This window comes from Triturus cristatus, chromosome 10, assembly GCF_964204655.1.
Source record: "Triturus cristatus chromosome 10, aTriCri1.1, whole genome shotgun sequence".
In the NCBI taxonomy this organism is placed as follows: domain Eukaryota; kingdom Metazoa; phylum Chordata; class Amphibia; order Caudata; family Salamandridae; genus Triturus; species Triturus cristatus.
In genome coordinates this window covers 683,342,832-683,367,036 of record NC_140593.1, presented here as the reverse complement: position 1 = coordinate 683,367,036, position 24,205 = coordinate 683,342,832, and positions in this window count along the sequence as shown.

The following is a 24,205-nucleotide window of genomic DNA, read 5'->3' as shown; positions in this document are numbered from 1 at the left end:
GGTCTTCATGTTTTCTATGCTTTAGTTTGATGTTTTGTTGTTAAGAACAATAATGTGCCTGCATGACAGATGTCTCCCAAGGAAGTGAACACCAAACCACCTTTACACTTTCAGGGAACACACTGGCACTGTTCTAATTAGACTGTTTTTCTGATTATACATATACATGTTCCCCCAGTGTTGTGGAAATTGGGTAGGTCCTTGGTTGTTGGTGATACCAACTTACGAGTGTCAAGTCATCAAGCCCTCCGTGGGCCCATGTATATGTACTTTCTGCAACTACATTTCTTTATGACAGTGGCTTCTTTAAAGAAGGCTGCCAGCTTCTTCAATGACTGGGTAAATGTAGTTTGGTGTGCACCTCCTTGGGAGCCATCTCTTATGAAGGCACATGTGTGTTCTGTTTACAAAATGGCACATTCCCACATTCTGACCATGTCGATTGTGTCAAGTATTGTGATTCCCAAGGGACGAACTTTTTTTTGTTTTGTGTTCCAAAGTACTTACAGGTCCTCTGAGTGTGGGGACACCTTTGGTATTGAGGTGTGTTACTTTGCCTTGGGGGCACCACTACTGTTTCTTACAGGGTAAACAAGAGGTGGCATGACTTCATTGTATTGCTGTGCTCACCTGTTCCCAGACACTAGCTCCTCAGTGTTTTCTCATTCAAGTTATGGGCTGGTGTGTCCTATTGTTTCTTGTGTCCAAGTGGCATGGTGGGTCTACCAACTGGGGAGTACAGGGCTTACATATGTGCGAAGTAATCTATCTGTTTCTCATGCTGCATTGCCTGATATGCACTATGACCCATTGTTTTTGTACTCATGTGTCAGATGTATACAGGTGACTGATGTTTTTCTGTATCTTTACCTTGCCCACAGCATCATCATTGGAAACCGAGGGAGACACCAGCACGGACCTGGATGAGGGACCCAGCACCAGTGCCACCAGTGCTGGCGAGTCTGCGGGCGCAACTGGCAAGGAGGGCGAGGGGAGTCAGTCAGAGGACCTGTCTGGTGGCGAATCCAACTATGACGCAGACGGGTCCGAGGCTGACCTCATCGAGGGGGCGGATGCTGCTACAACACCTGGCAGCAGCCCAACATCTGTCCCCGCCTCCTCCATTCCCAGCACCGCCCTCCCAGTTGCTCCGGTCCCTTCTGTCCGTGCAGGGCACCACCATGTCTCCTTCGGGACAGGAACCGCACCCCCTGCCCCTGTCACCCCTGCTGCCCTCATTGCAGATTCTGTGGACATATTGCGGCAGTTGCAGGTTGGGCAGGCATCGGTGCTGACTGTCCTCCATGGCCACACCACACTGCTAACACAGATGGTGTCGTTCATGGAGGGCATGTCAGCATCGATGTCTGAACAACGCAGGTTTCTGCGGTCCATGGACTCTTCACTGACGGCAGCAGTGAGTCTCCTGCAGCGCTTCGCCCCCCCTACCCAGCCCCATCCACATTTCCCTCTCCCATACCTGTCCCATGCACACCCAGACATTCCCAAGCACGCACCCCACCAGACACAGGCATCACACCACCAAGCAAGGGCAAGCGCACACCTCCTGTCACGCACACTCAGGGGGATGTAGGCACACCCACTGGGTCTGGGGCAAAAAGACATATACGCAGCCACAGTCTGAGTCCGCAGGCCTCACAACCCAGTCCCTCCAAAAGCACTCCCCTTGGCTCCCCTGCCAAACTGACACCTGAAGAGCTGGCCATCACCCACACTGTGACACCACCCCGCAAGCGGGCGAGGAAGTCCCCGGCCAGGGTAGTCAAGTTCCCCCCCCGTCCACCCCCTCCCTCACGAGCGCTGCACCCCATCCCTCGGCCACCCCCCCCTCCGTTGGCCCTGGGGTTTCTTCCGGTGCAGGGCTTACCCTGGACGCCCTGGCAGCAGTGTGCAGCGATGTGCTAACATCCACCTTTGACGCTGCCCCACCCCCTGCGTTGGAGAGGTCCACCCCTGCACCCACCACACCTGCCCTTCCCCCTCCTGTCCCTGCGGTGCCTGGTCCTTCCCCACATGATGCCCCCCCCCGCTCGACGAACCTGAGGGTTCCAATGTGCAGGCAAGCTAGGGGAGACACGTGCCCATGTGTCCCCCAAGGACTTCTATTGCGGACTGGCCATTGGCCTTTGTATATAGTGTCATTTCATATTTTATTTTTTATGCTGAATAAATCATTTATTTTTACTTTGCACACTATTGCATTTCAGGTATTGATGTTGGTGCTGAGGCTCCTGGAGTTGGTGTAGTGGTAATGTGTTTTGATTCTGAGAAATGTTCTACTCTGATGGTCATGAGGTGGGCCATGGTTTCTGCGTGGCATCAAAAGGTCTCTGCAAAGAATCATTGTTAGTGTGTTATTTTGCTTTTGAGACATTGTCCCAAGGAGTGTTCCTTCCTCTGTGGCACCTGACATCTTCCCTGCAAAGAGTTGCACAATTGTTGTGCTGATCTGTGTCTACATTTCCTTTGTTGGTGACGGATCCCTTCAACCATGGCCATGCCTGCTCAGCAATGTCTCCAGCTGCATCGTCTGTGACATCCTTGCTAGTCACTGTACTTGTGTATTGCGTATGTCGAAATGCCTTCATGGAGAAATTCTCCCTTTTCAGCACTCTACATGTGTGTACTCCCGCCCAAGCACACATATGGTAATTTTTCTGCAAGGTATTTGGGCACCTGACTCACAATTGTGGGCATTGTATCTGTGGGAACTCCACCCTAGTCCTTCCATGGGAGACAACATCTTGGTGGCTGGCCCAGCACCTGAACATTCCTATCAGTCCTGGGATGTGTGTGACAGTGTGTGTTCCCTTTGGCTCTCTTAGTTTAGTAGGCAGTGACATGACTATACAGTCTTGTGGCATGATCTCAGTGTGTGTATTGTGCTGCATCCGCCAGGGGTGGGTATGTATGTGTTATTTGTCCTCACACCCACATGTGGTGTGTCATGCAGTGAGGGAGTGACATCCATCCTCCTGGGAGTGGGACACTGCTGTCAGTGATGTGTTGTTATGGCACTATCATCATTGTCCACAGTTAGGGATGCGTACATACACCCATGGAGTTGTGGTCATCTGATAATGATATCCACCCCCCCCATGTCTCTGTCCACTGCTGGGAGTCCTCTGCACCCACCCTGCACATGTCTGTCCACTGCTGGGAGTGATATGCACCCACCCCTCATGTTGCAGGCCACTGCTGGGAGTCCTCTGCACCCACCCCTCACATGTCTGTCCACTGCTGGGAGTCCTCTGCACCCACCCCTCATATGTCTGTCCACTGCTGGGAGTCCTCTGCACCCACCTCTCACATCTCTGTCCACTGCTGGGAGTAATATGCACCCACCCCTCATATTGCAGGCCACTGCTGGGAGTCCTCTGCACCCACCCCTCACATGTCTGTCCACTGCTGGGAGTCCTCTGCACCCACCCCTAACGTGTCTGTCCACTGCTGGGAGTCCTCTGCACCCACCCCTCACATGTCTGTCCACTGCTGGGAGTCCTCTGCACCCACCCCTCACATGTCTGTCCACGGCTGGGAGTCCTCTGCACCCACCCCTCATATTGCAGGCCACTGCTGGGAGTCCTCTGCACCCACCCCTCACATGTCTGTCCACTGCTGTGAGTGATATGCACCCAACCCCATGTCTCTGTCCACTGCTGGGAGTCCTCTGCACCCACCCCTCACATGTCTGTCCACTGCTGGGAGTGATATGCACCCACCCTTCATATGTCTGTCCACTGCTGGGAGTGATATGCACCCACCCCTCATGTTGCAGGCCACTGCTGGGAGTCCTCTGCACCCACCCTTCACATGTCTGTCCACTTCTGAGAGTGATATGCACCCACCCCCATGTCTCTGTCCACTGCTGGGAGTCCTCTGCACCTACCCCTCACATGCCTTCCACTGCTGGGAGTCCTCTGCACCCACCCCTCACATATCTGTCCACTGCTGGGAGTGATATGCACCCACCCCTCATATTGCAGGCCACTGCTGGGAGTCCTCTGCACCCACCCCTCACATGTCAGTCCACTGCTGAGAGTGATATGCACCCACCCCATGTCTCTGTCCACTGCTGGGAGTCCTCTGCACCCACCCCTCACATGTCTGTCTACTGCTGGGAGTGATATGCACCCACCCCTCACATGTCTGTCCACTGCTGGGAGTGATATGCACCCACCCCCATGTCTCTGTCCACTGCTGGGAGTCCTCTGCACCCACCCCTCACATGTCTGTCCACTGCTGGGAGTGTTATGCACCCACCCCTCATATTGCAGGCCATTGCTGGGAGTCCTCTGCACCCACCCCTCACATGTCTGTCCACTGCTGGGAGTCCTCTACACCCACCCCTCACATGTCGGTCCACTGCTGGGAGTCCTCTGCACCCACACCTCACATGTCTGTCCACTGCTGGGAGTCCACACGCTCTGAGGGTGTGTGTACGGTCCGTACCACGCGTACCCCTATGGCACCACTACAATGGTGATACGGACCGTACACACGCTCTGAGGGCGTGTGTACGGTCCGTACCACGCGTACCCCTACGGCACCAGTACAATGGTGATACGGACCGTACACACGCTCTTGGGGCGTGTGTACGGTCTGTACCATGCGTAACCCTACGGCACCAGTACAATGGTGCTACGGACTGTACACACGCTCTTGGGGCGTCTGTACGGTCCGTATCACGCGTACCCCCATGGCACCACTGATATAGCGCTACGGACCGTACCCACGCTATGTATGTGTGAGTACGGTGCGTATCACTATTGTAGTGTTGCCGTAGGGGTAGGCGTACACGTCCACTTCCATTGATGCGTGACGCAGGGATTGGTGGACACGCCCCCCGAGTGACCAGACACTTGAGGTAATGTATGTCCTCAATATTGTAGGTTTTAATTTGGGTAGGGGGTATGTTTCCTGCCCCTCACCCCCACTTGGACCCTGGGTGTTGTTCTCACCTTCTGCGGCATGTGCGTCGGGTTCGGTGCACCAGGTCGTAGGCTAAGAGGGCCGGGATGACGCGTAGGATGGGGTCCATGGCTGTCCGTCGCGTACCGGGGCTCCGTTTTCGCGTCGGTCTCAGTTTTCCGGCTTTTTTGGCTGCCGTAAAAAAATAGCTGTGCGGAGTGACGTAGGGACGAATCGTACTTGCTGGTCCGTAAAACGCTGCCTGACTCCGTACGGATGTCGCGTACGCGCTGTCCAGGATCAGACTCGTAGGTATTGTTTAGCCGTACGGTGTTTTGTACGATTCGTACGGAAATGGTATTTCTGTACGAATCGTACTTGCTGGATTGTATGGTGGATTTCCCGGGTATGAGTCGTATGGAGAATACGCTCCGTACGACGAATCGTACCCGGGTTTTACAGGATCGGATCGGCACCTTGATGTTGATGTGGTCACCTTGTGGAGCTTTTTCAAAAGTTTCTTAAAACTTCTCAAAACTTCTGGAATTTCTTCCTGAACTTCCTCTTGAGGGTTCACGGTGTCCAAAACACACATCCGATGATCTGGAATCTCCTAGATGGCCCTTGGGATATTAGGACCAAAATTTCCACAATGCACCTGGCCAAATCCTTAAACGTTTACTGGATGCACTCCAGGATGGGAACTCTTGGTGGAGATGATGCAGAAGGGCTCTGTTAACCTGTAGCTTGCAGGGATTTCACACCTTAATCCTTATTGAAATAAGGCAAAGTCCTTAAAGGCTGTAGTACCATATTGTGCATCAGGTGAAGTACTTCAAAGTGCAGTCCATTAGATGCAAATCCAGATTCAAGCAGGGCAGGTCTTCTTCTTCTGGTAGCCTAAGGCAGCAGATCTGAGTAGATATGAAGCCCTCCATATTTATTCAGTGTTCCAAGGCGTCAAGCAGAGGGGCATCCCTGACCAATGGGATGCAGGGTGCCACCAAGGTGTACACCCACTTCCTCCAAAGTGTGGGATATTCTTATCCAGAAAGCACTAGTCTCTCAAAATCCAAAATGGAGAAAGTCTCTCCAGAGGAGCTAGCTCAGGCTAACTCGATGTACTGGTGTGGCTAATTTTCAGAAACACTCCACTTCCAACCCTCTTCCTAATCTAATTACAAGGGCTCATGTGTGGGTGGGGTGGCAGGAGGTATGGGTCAGCATGTGCTGTCCTAAAGTGTCACTCTCCCTTTGAAGACCAGTTTAGCTACCCCTCACCCCCTTTCCGCGGCCATCTGCTCTGCAGGTTGTACTTCTCCTCCCATAGGAAACCCATTGTTTCTCCAGCAGGGCTTTTCACACATCATAAGAGCAGCCCAATCAGGAGAGAGCAGCTGAAAGGCTGGATTTTGGCTCACCGAAAAGACAGTTGAAAAATGTATTTTCTGTCATAGTTATTTTAAATCTAAGAGTGACAAGTTGTTGGATTTATCTTAACTTTGAATGTAATACCTTGAAGTATATTTTTATGTGGCTCCTTTCAATATACTTAACTAAAATATTACAATGTTAGCCTATCACTACAATGGGGAAATTACATTGCCAGTGTTTCCCTCACCAGGGCTTAAAAAAACGTCTTTTATAATTTCCCTGCTTATAGTTACAAGGCACCCTACCCCTGGGACACCTAGGGTAGACCTTCGGGGTGATCTTAGGGGTGACTTATATGTAAACATAAGGTAGATTATTACTTTGGAAGTACTTTTCAATCTGAAGTCAGATTTGTCTATAATTTCAATTTAAAAGCAGCCTCCAAGGCCAGGCTGGATTTTAAAATGACGGCAGGCACCACAGTAGTGTACACTCCAGTACAGGAAATCTACTGTGCCTCCAAACCTCCCTGCCCTATTATATACTAGGGACTTATAGGTAGTTTGAATCCCCTTTGCCTTATTATATACTATGGACTTACAGGTGTCTGTCATTGGCAATTGTAATTATGCAAAATTACCATGTACTTCTTACACAGGAGCACAGGCCCTGGGTCTGGTTAGCAGAGCCCAGGGCACAGTCAGAGTCAGAAAACCAGCACCCAGTATTCAAAATGGGGACAAAATGTTGGGGACACTGCAAACAGGTCCTGATTTCTCACATCTTGTTGGACAGGCCTCACACACGGCTTGCTCCCTCCCCGCTCGACGGGGCCCGAACCCCGGCCCACCTGGCATATCCCCGCAACAAGCACCTGTACTCCGTCTCCCGACGGACCCTCTGCCCTCGGACCCCTACTCATCACGGGGTCCCGCCCCACCGGCTTTCCCGGCCGGGTCAAGCCGCCATCTTGGGCCCTGCACCACGCGGCCGCACGGCCTCCCCTCGACCCTAACCCCGGGCCTGGCCGGCCCCGACAGCCCGGCACCACCATCCACCCAGGAGGCGAGCGGACCACTTGGCAGGTCAATGGGAGAACGAAGTGTCAAGGGCTCTCCCCCGCCAGGTGCCGATCGCCCCCAGCTCCCCCAGGCACTGGCTCCACCCCCTGCTGGGTGTCTGGACCCCTTCATCCCGGACCCTCCGACCTCCAAGTGCGAGGGTCCGGACATCAAAGGGCACCAGCCCTATAACTGGGGCAGCTCCGGAGCAGGAAGGCAGTTGTATCCTGGAGTCGAGAGACACCGAGTGAACTCAACCCTGACGGTCTACTGGCGCTGCCGTAGCCTGCTCTTGTGAACCATCGTCCTGCCTGCTGGCGCTGCCGCGGCCTTCTGCAACCCTCACCTTCCTGGGACCTGCTGGCGCTGCCGCGGCCCGTTGTAACGACCATCCTCACCGGGACCTGCTGGCGCTGCCGCGGCCTTCTGCAACAGTCATCTTCCTGGGACCTGCTGGCGCTGCCGCGGCCCGTTGTAACGACCATCCACACCGGGACCTGCTGGCGCTGCCGCGGCCCATACCACCTAATCACCAAGCTCGAGGATTGTGAGCTCATCATCATCTCATCCGAACTACCTGATTGGTAAATAGACTGTCCCGCTACCCCCTTCCCTACCTTGCGAGACTCTAATCGAGGGGACCCCTGAGTCCAGACCTCCTTGTACCATTTAACCGTACCGTAAATAAGTGCTTATAAAGAACACTGGACCTTATCCGTGTGTGGTATCTGTCTGTGGGGGGGGAAGTTACTTGTCTGTACGATCGCTGGAGACGGCTCTCCCCGGAGACCTCTCCTCCTGACCCCGGCCGACCCTCCCGGTCCATCTACCTTTCTAACATTGGTGGCCAGCGGCGCGATCCGAATCAACGCGTAATCGTACAGAGAGTAGCTCACCCCACGACAAAGCACGATGTCGACCAAAGATAGCAGCTCCACCGAGAAGTTCCAAATGGAGAAATTAGAAGAATACAACCACCGCGAACTGAGACAATTTTGCATAGAACTTGGCATTGCTACCACCGGCCTGAGTACCAAGGATGATCTAAAGCGCGCTCTTGAGTCATGGACAGAAACTGGGGTCACAGGACCCTCCGACCAAAACAGCGTCACACCAGACCAAACCAGCATCACACCAGAGGGGAACGCCACGGCTCCCGAGGAGCGGGGAACGGGCCTCTCACAGGAGGAGATACGAGAAAGAGACAGAGTCAGATTACACGAATTAGAGATGGCACGACTCAAGATGGATGGGGAACTTAAGTTGGCTGAACAGAAAATCAACCTCGAGCATATGCGGCTTCGAGAGGAACGAGAAGAAAAGCAGAGACAAAGAGAGCTGGAAGAGAAAAAAATAACGCTCGAGCACGAGCGCCGACTGGCGGAAATAGAACTGCGCAAACAGGATAAGGAACTGGGGGTGCCTGAGCGACCACACACCCCGGGGCCTATTGAGAAAAAAGTTCACATCCCCAAGGATGTGGTCCGCGAGTATGTCCGAGAAGACGACATACAACAGTGGTTTAAAGCCTATGAGATCGCAATGACCTCCCACCGGATCGACCGGAGTGATTGGGGAGCCGGACTTTGGGGGAGATTCATCAACGAGGGTCGCGATGCCCTGCTGCAGCTCCCCGATCACCAAATGTCGTCCTACGACCACATGAAGGCTGCCCTCCTCACCCGCTACGGCCTCACGCCCGAGATGTACCGCCAGAGGTTCAGAGATTGCACCCGGATCCCAGGTACAACTTGGGTGGAATACGTGAACTATTTCAGCCGGGCCTTCGAGGGTTGGATCAAGGGAAATCAGGTCACCACCTACGAACAACTCTTCAACCTTATGGTATGGGAGCACCTATCAAACAACTGTTTCGTCGAGCTCAGGCAGCACCTACTCGACAGTAAGCTGACTGACCCACGGCAGCTCGCCGCCGAAGCTGACCGGTGGGAAAGCACCCGAGTGGGCCGGAGAGGGCCCCACGACCAGAACAGAAGCAACCAAGGCCAGCACCGTCCTCGGGGAGGAGGAGGGGGCCAGGGGCGAGGGAGAGACACCTTACCAGCAACACCCGTGGCCAGCACCCCACCTCCGGCCGGCCGGGGCAACCCCCCATTGCGGCCTGGGTACCGAGCCCACGTCACGTGCCACCGGTGCCAGCGACTAGGCCACTACGCCAACGATCCAAACTGCCCGCTAAACCAACCACCCAAGCCCCGCCAGGTAGCTGCCGCTGCCCTGGGGGAAGAGCAATCATCGGAGGGACCCGAGGAGTATGAGCCGGACCAGCAAGGGTGGGAACCGGCCGCCATGGTCCTGGCATGCTTAGGGGGAAGGGACATGGTTCCGCGGGCTCCCCTACCCGCCAACACCAGAAAATATGGTCAGTGGGTGACCATTAATGGACAGAGAGCCGAGGCCTTGCGTGACACCGGCGCCAGCGTGACGGCCGTCCGCTGTCACCTGGTGAAGCCCGAGCAGATCCTGCCGAACATTCTCTGCCCCGTCCGCTCGGCAGATAACTCTGAGAGCATGTGTAAGATGGCCTGCGTCCCGTTTGAATGGGGAGGGGTCTCCGGCCTACTGAAGGTGACGGTCCGGGACGATGCCCCCGTGGACTGCCTCCTGGGGAATGACCTCGAGAGTTCCCCGTGGGCCACCGTCGAGAGAAGAGAGCACTTGGGGATGCTGGGCCTCCCGGACTGGGCCTGCATAACCACCCGATCCAGGGCCGCCCGTGCCGCCCCCCGATCAGAAGAAACCGAATGGCCAGCACCTCCGCCCCCGGTTGCCCTCGTAGAGGACAACGGCGAGACCGATCTCCCGGACCCGACTACCGAGGAAGACGCGCAACACCAGGACCTCCCGGATCTGGCTCAGTGGCGGCAAGAAGGGGGGCCCACCCAAGAACAGTTCCGCCAGGAACAAAAGACCTGTCCCTCCCTCGAGGGACTCCGCCAACAAGCCAGCACCCAAACCGCCGGGGACACCACAGGAACCCACTGGGTCTACTGGGATAACGACCTGCTCTACAGCGAGCAAAGAATCGCCGAACTGGGGGCCGGTCGAGTTCTGGTGGTACCGCTCCGCTTCCGAGACTTTCTGCTCAACCTAGCCCACGATGTCCCCCTGGCTGGACACCTGGGCCAGGACAAAACGTACAGTCGCCTAGTGACCCATTTTTTTTGGCCGAAAATGAGGAATGACGTCCTGAACCACTGCCGATCGTGCCCCACATGCCAAGCCAGCGGGAAGAGTGGCCGGAAGCTGAAGGCCCCTCTACAACCCTTCCCGGTGGTCACCACCCCATTCGAGAGGGTGGGGATAGACATTGTGGGACCTCTGGACCCCCGCACGGCACAAGGACACAGGTTCATCTTGGTACTAGTGGACCATGCCAACCGCTACCCCGAGGCGGTGCCTCTACGGACAGTGACCGCTCCAGTGGTTGGCCGGGCCCTGATGGGGATCTTCTCCCGGGTAGGCTTCCCCCGAGAAGTCGTCAGCGACCGAGGCACGAATTTCATATCAAAGTACATGAAGTCCCTCTGGCAACAATGCGGGGTCACCTACAGATTCACGACCCCCTATCACCCCCAAGGGAACGGACTAGTGGAGCGTTTTAACCGCACTCTCAAAGGGATGATTGGGGGATTGGAAGAACCTCTCCGTCGCCAGTGGGATGTACTGCTCCCGTGCCTCCTCTTCGCCTACCGGGAAGTGCCCCAGAAGTCCCTCGGTTTTAGCCCCTTTGAACTCCTATACGGACACCCTGTGCGAGGGCCCCTCAGCCTAGTCAAGGAAGGTTGGGAGATGGCCCCCCTAACGACCCCTCCAGACGTCTTCAAATACATCCTGGCCTTACGAAACCAGACCCGGCGCTTCAGGGAGATGGCCAAGGCGAACCTCGAGGCCAGCCAGGAGGACATGAAGAGGTGGTATGATCACAATGCCTCCTCCGTTGAATTCGAGCCGGGGCAGCAAGTATGGGTGATGTCCCCCACCGAACCATGCGCCCTGCAAGATAAGTGGACGGGGCCCTTCAAAGTGGTCGAGCGCAAAAGCCCCGTCACTTACCTCATCGACATGGGGTCCTCCCGGAACCCCCTTCGGGTCCTCCACACCAACCGGCTCAAACCGCACTTTGTGCGCTCCGAACTAAGCCTCTTGATGGCTACAGACAGTGGCACAGAAGAAGACTCCGAGCCCCTCCCGGACCTCCTGAGGACTCAGGAGAAGGACGGCTCCGTGGACGGGGTCCGGCTCTCGGACGCCCTCACTTCAGAGCAACGCCAGGACTGCCAGAACCTCCTGCTGCAGTTCGCTGCCCTGTTCTCCCTCACCCCCGGGGTCACCCCCTGGTGTTCGCACGACGTAGACACCGGGGACAGTCCCCCTGTCCGGCACCGGGCCTACCGCGTACCAGATCGGGTACGGGCCTGCATCCAGGAGGAAGTGGCCAAGATGCTCACGATCGGGGTCATCGAGCCCTCGGACAGTCCCTGGGCCAGTCCGGTCGTATTAGTTCCCAAGGCCGCTGCCCCCGGCTCCGCCCCTGAACTGAGATTCTGCGTCGACTACCGGGGCTTGAACGCTGTCACCCGGACCGACGCTCATCCCATCCCCCGAGCAGACGAGCTGATCGACCGGCTGGGGGCCGCCCGCTACCTTAGTATCTTCGACCTAACGGCGGGCTACTGGCAGATCGGCCTCACACCCAGGGCTCAGGAACGGTCAGCCTTCTCTACCCCCGATGGCCACTATCAATTTAAGGTCATGCCCTTTGGCATGAAGAATGCCCCCGCCACGTTCCAACGCCTTGTGAACCAGGTCTTGGCAGGGCTTGAAGAATTCAGCGCTGCCTACCTGGACGATATCGCTGTATACAGCCGCCACTGGTCCGACCACCTCCGCCACCTCCAAGAGGTCCTGCAAGCCCTCCAGCGGGCCGGCCTCACCATTAAGGCCGGCAAGTGCCAGATTGGCCAAGGGTCTGTGACCTACCTTGGGCACCAAGTGGGGAGCGGGCTGGTGGCCCCACTACAACTTAAGATTGCTGCCATCCAGTCCTGGCAGCCCCCCGTCACCCAGACCGAGGTCCGAGCCTTCTTGGGGCTCACCGGCTACTACCGGCGGTTCGTGAAGGACTACGGCAGCATCGTGGGGCCCCTCACGGGTCTCACATCCAAGAACCAGCCGAAGCGGGTCAACTGGACCCCTGATTGTCAAGCGGCCTTCGAGGAGCTGAAGGCCGCCCTGTGCACCGCCCCGGTGCTCCAGGCCCCCGATTACAGTCGGGAATTTGTGGTGCAGACCGACGCCTCTGACCACGGCATCGGGGCCGTCCTCTCTCAGCTGAACCCCGAAGGTCATGACCAGCCGGTGGCCTTCATCAGCCGACGTCTCCTGGCCCGAGAACAGCGTTGGAGCACCATCGAGAGGGAGGCATTTGCAGTAGTGTGGGCCCTCAAAAAGCTCCGACCCTATCTCTTCGGTACCCACTTCCGGGTACAAACCGACCATCGACCCCTGCCATGGCTGATGCAGATGCGGGGGGAGAACCCAAAACTCTTGCGCTGGTCCATTTCCCTGCAGGGAATGGACTTCACCGTGGAGCACCGACCAGGCCAAGATCACGCCAACGCAGATGGCCTGTCCCGCTTTTTCCGCCTCGACGAAGAGAGTCCCCAAGGAGATGGGTGACTCTCCCCGCCTTCAGCTGGGGGGGACGCATGTTGGACAGGCCTCACACACGGCTCGCTCCCTCCCCGCTCGACGGGGCCCGAACCCCGGCCCACCTGGCATATCCCCGCAACAAGCACCTGTACTCCGTCTCCCGACGGACCCTCTGCCCTCGGACCCCTACTCATCACGGGGTCCCGCCCCACCGGCTTTCCCGGCCGGGTCAAGCCGCCATCTTGGGCCCTGCACCACGCGGCCGCACGGCCTCCCCTCGACCCTAACCCCGGGCCTGGCCGGCCCCGACAGCCCGGCACCACCATCCACCCAGGAGGCGAGCGGACCACTTGGCAGGTCAATGGGAGAACGAAGTGTCAAGGGCTCTCCCCCGCCAGGTGCCGATCGCCCCCAGCTCCCCCAGGCACTGGCTCCACCCCCTGCTGGGTGTCTGGACCCCTTCATCCCGGACCCTCCGACCTCCAAGTGCGAGGGTCCGGACATCAAAGGGCACCAGCCCTATAACTGGGGCAGCTCCGGAGCAGGAAGGCAGTTGTATCCTGGAGTCGAGAGACACCGAGTGAACTCAACCCTGACGGTCTACTGGCGCTGCCGTAGCCCGCTCTTGTGAACCATCGTCCTGCCTGCTGGCGCTGCCGCGGCCTTCTGCAACCCTCACCTTCCTGGGACCTGCTGGCGCTGCCGCGGCCCGTTGTAACGACCATCCTCACCGGGACCTGCTGGCGCTGCCGCGGCCTTCTGCAACAGTCATCTTCCTGGGACCTGCTGGCGCTGCCGCGGCCCGTTGTAACGACCATCCACACCGGGACCTGCTGGCGCTGCCGCGGCCCATACCACCTAATCACCAAGCTCGAGGATTGTGAGCTCATCATCATCTCATCCGAACTACCTGATTGGTAAATAGACTGTCCCGCTACCCCCTTCCCTACCTTGCGAGACTCTAATCGAGGGGACCCCTGAGTCCAGACCTCCTTGTACCATTTAACCGTACCGTAAATAAGTGCTTATAAAGAACACTGGACCTTATCCGTGTGTGGTATCTGTCTGTGGGGGGGGAAGTTACTTGTCTGTACGATCGCTGGAGACGGCTCTCCCCGGAGACCTCTCCTCCTGACCCCGGCCGACCCTCCCGGTCCATCTACCTTTCTAACACATCTCTTAATACCTGTCTTATAAAAAAGGAGTCCTCGAGTAACAAAGTCTATTTGATTTGCAGGTTTTATCAACCATCTCTTTCTTGCCCAAACCTAAAGAAGATGTGCTCTGCTCAGATTGGGGGACAGTTTCAATGTTGAGCGCATATTTTGTGCTTTCGATAGTCCTAGCTTCTTGTGAGTGCTTCTATGGCAGGGTAAATACAGTACCTTGACAGTCAATAGTTGTATTTTGTCTAGTCTTTAGAAGGAGGCTCTGTGCCCAGGACTGATAGATATTAGCTCAAACAGAATTTCACCAGCTGTTTTCCTGATTTCCTGGAACATGTTTAGGACTTGAGAAAATCCTGATGCTGTAATGCCCGGAAATAAATGGAAGCTTTACTACTTGTTTGGAGATAAATAGGTGCTTGATCGGTAGTGCATGGTGCCAGGTATGACTGCTTGAAGCCTACTTAGCATATGAGGGAGGTAGACATCCAGTATCTTGAAGTAGAGATGGCTAGAACCATCATCAGCATGACCAAAGGCAAAAGTCCTCCAGAGACCCTTTGAGAAGAAGAAGCATTGGAGGAGAGCTTTAATTTTGAGCTAAGCATGTGCATTCGCTGGTCCTTTCAACCAGTAAGTATCCTAACATTAGATAAATGCAGGTCCTATCCAGTGAGTAGTTGTACTGGGTCTTGTCTTTGGAATGAGACTATGTACCCAGCCCAGATAGGCATTAGTCAGAAAGAGAACTTTGCTTTTTGTTTTCTTTAAGTCCAGGCACAGGTTTAGGATTCTAAAGAAGCCTTGAAGCTATGACCTTCTTAGGATGCAGTGTAAACCTTACTATTTGGTGCATGGAGAGAAACAGGCCCATGACAAGGAAGGTACTGGATCAAATGAATGAAAGACAGAACCCTCTGTAGATGTGGTCTTGAGAGACTGAGACACCCATTACCTTTACACAGAGTTTACCATATTCGCAGAGAAAACATGTACATGACCAAAGTCCTAACCCTACCAGAGAACATTATCTTACTGTCAGTGTGATGTGCATACTTTTGGGAAACAATATGTGCTTCATTCTAGACTGAAGAGACACACAGAGATGTGCTCTCTTTATAGTAGACCTTACGCCCTGTTTGCTAAGGTTGGTCTTCCTAATTCCGAAACCATTTGAATAATCTCTTGAGCCCTTATGATTTTCGGAGTATAAATATTTGAAACGTGGTTAGACCCTAACCATATAATCCAGTTTGCCAGTCAGAACTGGTTAGCTCTTGATTTAACTTGTGCCCTTAGTACCACAGGTGCCCTAATCAATTGAAAACCTTCACTGCAGCTAGCCAGGCTTGAAATATTGGTTCTGTAAATATGACACCACTCTAGCACTGGTACCCCCTGTGTTAAACTGTGACAGTAAGATCAGTTTGTACCACAACTGATGTCTCACTGAACGTTGTCCCATCTTGTGTGCTGAGTACTGAACCCACAGTAGTCCCAATACCTGGACATTGTGGCTTTTTGAAGTGATGTGGTGTCCCAACGCATCACGTTGGTTATTAGATTGGACCCTAGTAGATTTTGGATGCTGGGGTTGTTGTTTTCTTGGGTTTTGGACCATTTTCATGGATTTTCAAACATCTGTTCTCAAACCTACCACGTTGTTGTACCTTTCATCCAGTTCGACTGAGAGACCTAGGTAGAGGTCAACACTGTCACAGTTAACGTGATACTTTGTAGCATTCTGTCAGAAACCACTGTCCCAGAGACTGACTGCAATTACTTGATCTTTTAGTAATCCTGAGGGATCACAAAGTCTGCCCAGGTCCGCCAAATCTTTGCCCTTGGGATTCCTTTAACAATAGGTTTTCATGTTATTTAAAGTGTATTGTCTATTAACATCAAAACTAATATTGGATTTTAGGCAGCATGTCACAGCCAATAGATGGAAGACCCTTATGTTTTTGGTGCTGTTCAAAATTCTAAGTGCCCCACATTAATATTTATAAATGAAAGTACCATTATTTTGTAGGTCTGGCACTAGCAAAATTCTTTAAATCGTACTAAAACTATACATAATGTATTTATAGGGGCTTCCATTCAGCCCTCTTCATCCACTGGGCTATTGTTTTTTCATTTGCAGTTTTCATCAACCCACTAGAGCAAATAGCATGATGCAGTGCATCAACATACTTCAGCCATTAACTAACTCCATTGTGAGAGAGAAATTCTGCTCTTTCAAAAGGTACACATCTGCACACAAAGTACTTAACTTCAGTGCCAGGATCAACAATGACAATGTATATTTTTTGTGAAAAAAGTTTATTTTGGTTTTCGTCAATTTAAATATATTTTTGAAGAAGTAAAAGCTGTCAAACTGAATGCATTTCCAACAGAGACTGCACTAATGGAACAAAATGAGGCTGCTTGTAGAGCAGTGGGTGTAGACCCTGGCACAGGCTAAGCCCTGTGTCAAATTTGTCCAACATATTGTGGAATATTGTAGTGGAGGTTTGATTCTTGTGGAGGGTTTGGTGGAGGGCCCTGGGGGTGTGCCTAGGCACTTTGCCCACTCCTAATGTGGATTGGAGGCAGGATCTCACTGGAGGCTATGACTGAAATAACATTAGAATTTTCATCAATGATGCCATTTAACATTTCATGAGCGATGCAATATGAGAGGTCATAGGTGCATTATGGGGGTGCAAGGTAAAAAACTATAACTGTTAAATTTCAGTGTTTTGGGGGGTTCAAAAACGTACCTGGTGTCTCATTCCAACACCTCACTATAACGTCACTTTACATATACGAGAGACCAGTGGGTCCCCCGACAATAATGTTTTAGAAAAACCTTGGAAAACAAAAAAGCATTGAGAAAGCCTAAACATTGACAGCCAACACCAGACCAATTGGCTCTGCTAGAGATTGTTTAGATGTATAGCTGTGATTAAACATTGAGTTTATTGATTTTCAGTAACCTCTGACTGCCCCATGATGACCCAGAGAGAAGGCCTCAAGTTAACTAAATTAGCAAGATTATCGTGTTGGCTGTAAATATTCAGGACATTTTAAAATGCAGTTATAATGTAGCTTTGCAGAAACCATCTACTCCAGAAAAATTCCTATCCCCAAACATGTTTAAAAAATCACAATAATCGAACTTTTGCCCATTTGCTATAACCCTTTACCCCACTTTTCCTTATTAAATCTATCTGAACGAGTGCATTTTACTTAATGAAAGCATATTTCAAGAAGTGTTTACTTCTTACTCAAAGAAAAGAAAGGCTGTTTGAAGCATGTTGACCCTCCCATCTGTGAATTCTTAGAGGTTTTCATCAAACTTTCAAAATACCTTGATTCTCCTAATTAGAGAGTGATGTCGCTGAAACCGCATTTTATTCGTAGGGGTGCATTATAATCACACGTGTAGAACGCACCCTCATATATTCCTTTGTCGTATTAACGCAAAGTGTTAGAATTTCAAAATGTAACAACATGAAATGGGATGTGTTTAGGCCATTGAATAGTAACCTGGAGAATTAACGTAGAAAGGGAATGTAAGTAATAGAAAGCATTACCATGAAGAGTTCATGTTGTGAAACTGACAATTATTTATTTATTAAATGTGTTTATTATCTGTGTCATTTTAACTTAGGCAATGGATTGATCAAATGTGCCTTATTTCCTTATGCAAATTCGTAAAGCTCACATGCCATTTTCTTATGTTAGCCAAATTCTGTAGGCCTGAAATGCATTTTCCCTTGAAGCACTCTCTTTAGAATTAATAGTTTGAATTTCATGTGTGCTGTGGGATTTCTTCTTTCTCACGTTTGTGTTGCAGGTGAAAGAAGTGGTCTTGTTAGCTAGAATAATGTCTATGTTTTATTAGTCAGTCAAGGAGAGGAAAAGTTACATTGTATGGTCTGATTCGATAAACAAAGGCCGTTGTCCTTCGCACAGGAGAAGGCTTACGAACCAAGTGCAAATGTGTTGAGAAGAAGAACACCACTGTCCCATTGAAAACTACCTTCAGGACAGTACCCATAGGGGATGGCATGACCTGCAAAGCATCTTGGGGAAAGTGCTCTTCAATATTGGGTTGTTGGGAGTAGGGAAGGCACCCACTTCTCCTTCTACCTTTGGAAAGAGACCACTTTAGAACAAGCTTTATGCTGTTTGACCCATTGATGGTGGAGAGGCTTCTTAGGTAGACTCCACATGCTGACACCTTGTATTTGTTGTCCCTGAAGATGCTTAAGTAGAGACGTCATTTTAACGTAGCGATAGATTAATGCTTTATATTCATCAACCCTCGATGCAGGTAAACTTGGACTCATGCTTTCTAATCCTCTGCATTCTGCTTCTTGAATTAATTGTTTTGTTTATGCTGCACCGTTCAAACTGGATGCAGAGGTTTGGCTTTATGCTGATTCCAATGTATTTCTACGTTCTCATCTTGAGGTGTCTTTATGTCCAGTCATTTCTGGCTCTGTAATAAATTAAATAACCATACACAGTGGTCTGTGGTTACAGTGTGTCCAGAGAAATTCCTGTTGAATTGATTGGCAATAATAACAACTTCCTCCTCTCTACGATTACATGCTGCCACATCGCATTTTGATTCTAGAAAAGGTCAGAACTTTCTTTCAAGAGTTTCAGCAGTGAGAGTTTTACTTTTCAGCGATCTTACGCTTATGGTTTTATCTATGAATTGATTGCAATGTGCTCATTCATAAGCTATGGTGCATTCCAATGCACCTTGAGGCTATCCCTTTTTTTATTTTTTTTTGCATCTTTTATATAGCGCGAACTCGACCCGAAGGTATTGGAGGGCTGTCCATGAGCACCGTATTTACATTACATATGCAGGGATGGGGAGATTCGGGGGCATATCAACAAGGGCTTTATCTCTGCTTTTTTGGCTTTAAAAGCCAAAAAAGCAGAGATAAAACTAGCACCCTATCAACAACAGGGTGCTAACACGCAAATTGGCATGTTAGCACCCTTTTACTCTACGCTTCCCCTTGCATCTCTAATGAGATGCAAAGGGGGCGTTCCAGAGTAAAATAATAGGAGAAATGTCGCTAAGCGACATTTCTCCTATTATCAAGAATGTCGCTAACCCTGTTAGAGACAAAAAAAGCAGCGCTAACCGCGGTTAACGCTGCTTTTTTACGTCTGCTAATTTTCAGACTTAGCCATGATATCCTATGGAAGGAGGATATCATGGCTAAGTTTGCCTGTCCCTATCAACAAGGTAACGTGTGATTAACGCCGGGTTTCCAGCGATAATCTCACGTTAGCCTGTTAGCGTGAGGATTTTTATCGCTATAGAGATAAGCGTTGCTAATAGCACGCTATCTCAGCGATAAAAATTCACGCTAGCCGGCGATAATTATCCTCACGCTAAGAGCGCTGAGCGATAATTATCGCCGGTTGTTGTTGATATGCCCCTAAGTGATTTGCCCAGAATCACAGAATGTGGACGCGACCTCGAGGCTCGAACCCTGGTTTCCTGCATCAAAGTCGGCAGTTTGAACCGCCGGACCACATCTCTTGGCGCTATAAGACCCTGTATACGTGCCAATCGATCCAATCAGCGTCACTAACCTCCTTGTTTAAAGTTAATCAAAGAGTAGGGGGTGCAGACTCTCAGAGGCATCCCATCTGCGGCCTGCTTTTGACGCTGAACACAGGTCAATTTCAAATCACGAACAGTGACGAGAAGCTGCCTCGTTCTCTGCTATTCCCAGGGGAAAAGAAATCATCTACATCAGCACAGAAACCACGCGCAACCCAGTGCGAAAGTGACTCTTACAAATCACTGCACAGGGCCATCGAGCCCTGGCCACTGATAACTGGCCGCGCACTTCTACAATATGTTTACATTTAATTATATCTGGTAGTGATTAAAGGCAGCTAAAACGATCTCCTATTTGCAGTTACCTCCGTTCTGTCAGCATGCTGTTATTTATGCTAATAAAAATAATGATCTTTTTATAGCACTTGTCGGAGCGATGGAATGATGTCCTGCCACAAGCATATGTTTGCCAGCGGCAACAAATTAATCAGTTAATCCCGAGTGATAATTGGAAAAGAGACAAGTGAAGGGGCGGAGAGGCCACGTTTGCCAGAAGGGGTTTTAGGAAATGATCCTGTTGAGTTAGCAAAACAACTCCAAAGGACATAAGATGTTTACACAGAGTTTATTGTTATTTAATTAGGTATTACTGTGTCTCAAATATGGACAGTGGCACGCATTGGCTGCCTCGACGAGAATGTTCAGAAGATAAAACATGTGTGGGAGGAAGAGACAAACTAAATCCAATACATTAAAAAAAAGCTTTACCGGTCAGACCCGAGGCAGCGAGTGAGTCTCTGAGCAGACAGCTCCTTTTATGGGGCCTTAACTGTTTGTCACAGTGATGGCTGCACTTTCATGTGCAGTTAGTTGTAGGTGCCGAAGTTGACAGCACTATTCCAGAACAAACACATCAGGATGGTTGCACCCTCTGAGCCTGATTCAAGAAGGTAAACTTACACTTTTGTGTAGGTTTACTATTTTATTGGTATTCACAAACTACGGGGCAGATTTACAAGCCCCTTGCGCCACTTTTGCGTCACTTTTAACATGTGAAAAGTGAAGCAAAAGTGGCGCAAGGGGCTTGTAAATCTGCCCCTACATGTTTAATTTTGCTAATAGTAATTTTATGAATACTCAGGGGCAGATTTATGTTTGACTTGCGCCTCATTTACACCGCCGTTGCGTCACTTTTGTGACGCAGCAGCGGCGCAAATCCTGCGCCATGGTGCAGGGTATTTACAAAGTGACGCATCTGGGAGATGCGTCACGTTGTAAAGCCCTGCGCCACATGTAGGCGTTCCAGGGCAGGTGGGGGCGTTCCGGCGCAGGAACGCCTCCTAAAAGTGGCTGAGTGAAATCTACAAGATTTCACTCAGTCACTTTTGAGCCCATGCTGCGTCGAAACCCTGCGCCTGCTTGAAGCAGGCGTAAGGATTGACGCAGCATTGTGCAGATAGGGCCCCCCAGAGCATTGCTGGAGCTGCGTCACGCTTGCGACGCAACTCCAGCAATGCGCCACTTTTACGGCACAAATGCGTGACGCATCTGTGCCGTTTTCGCCCCATGGTGCGCCGCATTATAAATGCGGCGCATCCATGGTGGCGGAGCTGGGGCGCAAAATAACTGGCGCATCCCTGCTGATATGCAGGGATGCGTCAGTTATTATAAATATGCCCGGTCGACTCTACACTCATGGCGGAGACCCAGCAGATTAGAAGTTAGGCCTGTCCTATCTTTTTATGTGGCAAGTTCTCTACCCCAACTGCGGAGATTCCGCAATCTTAAATTACCATTAGCAAAATAAACCCATAGGGCCTGATTCACAAGGGTCAACTTAAACTTTTGTGTAAGTTTATTATTTTTTGTATTTGCAAACAACACATTGAATTTTACTAATATTAATGTTATGGCTGGGGAAACTGAATTCGTAGAGGAGACGGCACACATAAAAAGATAGGCCTGACATATTTTTATGTGTGGGGCTGCGAAGACTCTGCAATAGTAAAATCATTATTGGTAAAATTAAACTTGTCGGGCCGGATTCACAAGGGTAAACTTACACTTTTGTAAGTTTGCTATATTTTTGGTATTCACAAGCTAAAAGCTTAATTTTACTAAAAGCTATTTTTCAACTGTAGAGACTCCGCATTTGTGGCAGAGTGTTCACACAAAAAAAGATAGGCCTGTCTTTTTATCTGCGGAGTCTCCAAAGTTGTAACATTAATATCAGTAAAATTAAACTCGTAGTTTGTGAATACCAAAAAAATAGTAAAGTTACACAAAAGTGTACGTTTGCCATTGTGGATCAGCTCACAGGATTTGGAACCTGCTGTCTAATATTGCAGGGCACAGCTAGGAGGATATACTGTATTGGAATAACACATACATTAGGAATTAATAGTTCGGCATTTCAAGGACATTGATTCTGGCTGAAAAACACAAAAGTCACTAGGTCCAGGGCACACATATGTCTAAACCAAAGATCCACATACATCTTGAGCCTTCACGCACTATTACAGATCACAGATAATGGACAATATAAAAAATGCAACAAAGCATGCCTGCTTACACTTGGTGTCAAATTGCTCTATTTAAAGAGACAAACACTCTTGTTTTGATTGGCCAGATATGCCCAGAACTTCCATTGACTGTTTTTTATAATAATAATAATAATACAGCATTTTCTAGAGCGCGAACAGCTACCTCACAAGGAGGTGTCCCGGCGCTAAACGCAGGCATAGAAACAGACACCAATTTAAGAAATTAGCGTGGTTGAGTGAAGAGCCATGTCTTCAACATCTGCTTAAAGCAGGGTTCGGAGGGGGCCTGCTGAAGCTCTGGGGGCAATGAGTTCCATAACGCCGCCACATTGGCTGAGAAGGTTCTCCCTCCCAGCCGGGCCTTTTTTATTCGAGGGACTGCTAACTGCACACGGCAATTGGAGCGAAGGGAGCGGGCCTGGGAGTATCGCGGCAGCCGCACTTTCAGGTAATTAGGACAGGTACCATACAAAGATCTAAATGCCAGCGTAAGTGCCTTAAACTTGATCCTATTGGCTACAGGTAACCAGTGAAGTGAAAGAAGATGCGGAAAGACTGAATGCTTGAATGGAATACGGAATAACAGTCTCGCAGCCGCATTCTGGACCATTTGTAAACGTTGAATCAGATACTTTGGCAAGCCCAGATAGAGGCCGTTAGCGTAATCCAGTCTTGATGTTACTGTCGCATGGATAACTGTTTTCCGGCAACTCTCTGGTAAAAGTCGCAGAATCTTCCGAAGATTCCTCAACTTACCTAAACAACACCCAACTAGCTGTTGGGAATGCGAGGCGAAGGACAGATTATTGTCCCACCGCACCCCCAGGTTTTTTGCCTTTTGGCTGGGAGACGGTGCCGGTCCCATTGCCGTCGGCCACCAAAACTCAAAGGGGGGAGGGGAACCTTTACTGAAGAAAATCACCTCCGTCTTATCCGCGTTAAGTTTTAATTTGTTGGTATTCATCCAACGCGCAACGTCTTGAAGACAGCCCTTGAAACTTGAGAATGCCGCCTCTGACACCACCGAATATGGGAACACCAGTTGGGTATCATCGGCATAAGAAATTGCCTTGATCCCCCAATTGGCAATCAATGTAAAGAGCGGAGCCAGGTAAATATTAAAGAGTAATGGGCTGAGTGCCGATCCCTGAGGAACGCCACAACTAAGAACCTTAGGCGCAGACTAAACGGTCCCCAGTGCCACCTTCTGGGTTCTCTGAGACAGATACAACTGTATCCAACCCAGTGCTTGATCCTGGAGGCCAACCTCTGCCAGTCGCTGTAACAGCCTTGCGTGGTCGACTGTATCGAAAGCAGCCGATAGATCCAGGAGCACCAGCATAGCTGAGTCTCACGAATCCATCGACCACCTTACTGACTCTGCCACCTCAATCAGCGCTGTCTCGGTGCTAAAGCCGGGTCTAAAACCTGACTGCGTCTCATGCAGAATCCTATTATCATCTATGAATTTGCTTAACTACCGCTGGATTACTTTCTCAAGCATTTTTCCCGGGGCAGCCAACAGAGAGATTGGGCAAAGGTTACTGAGGTCCGTGGGATCACCATTAGGCTTTTTCTTTAATGGGAGGATGGTGGCGTGTTCCCATATCTCCGGGAACACACCGGAGGAAATGGACGTATTCCAGATGTGCTGTATAGTGGGAGCCACAAAATCAGCCATTGTGCTCCAAAGCTTGGAGGGGGCATGGGTCGTCAGGTGATCCTGACTTACAGCGACTTAATTCCTGCATGACCGAGGACAAAGCTATAGGCTGAAAATGAGTCATACGATTACCAGTCATCTCTTTGACAGTCCACTCTGTTTTTACCGTCCTCCTTTCTGGACCGAAAGACTCATACACTCGTTTAATT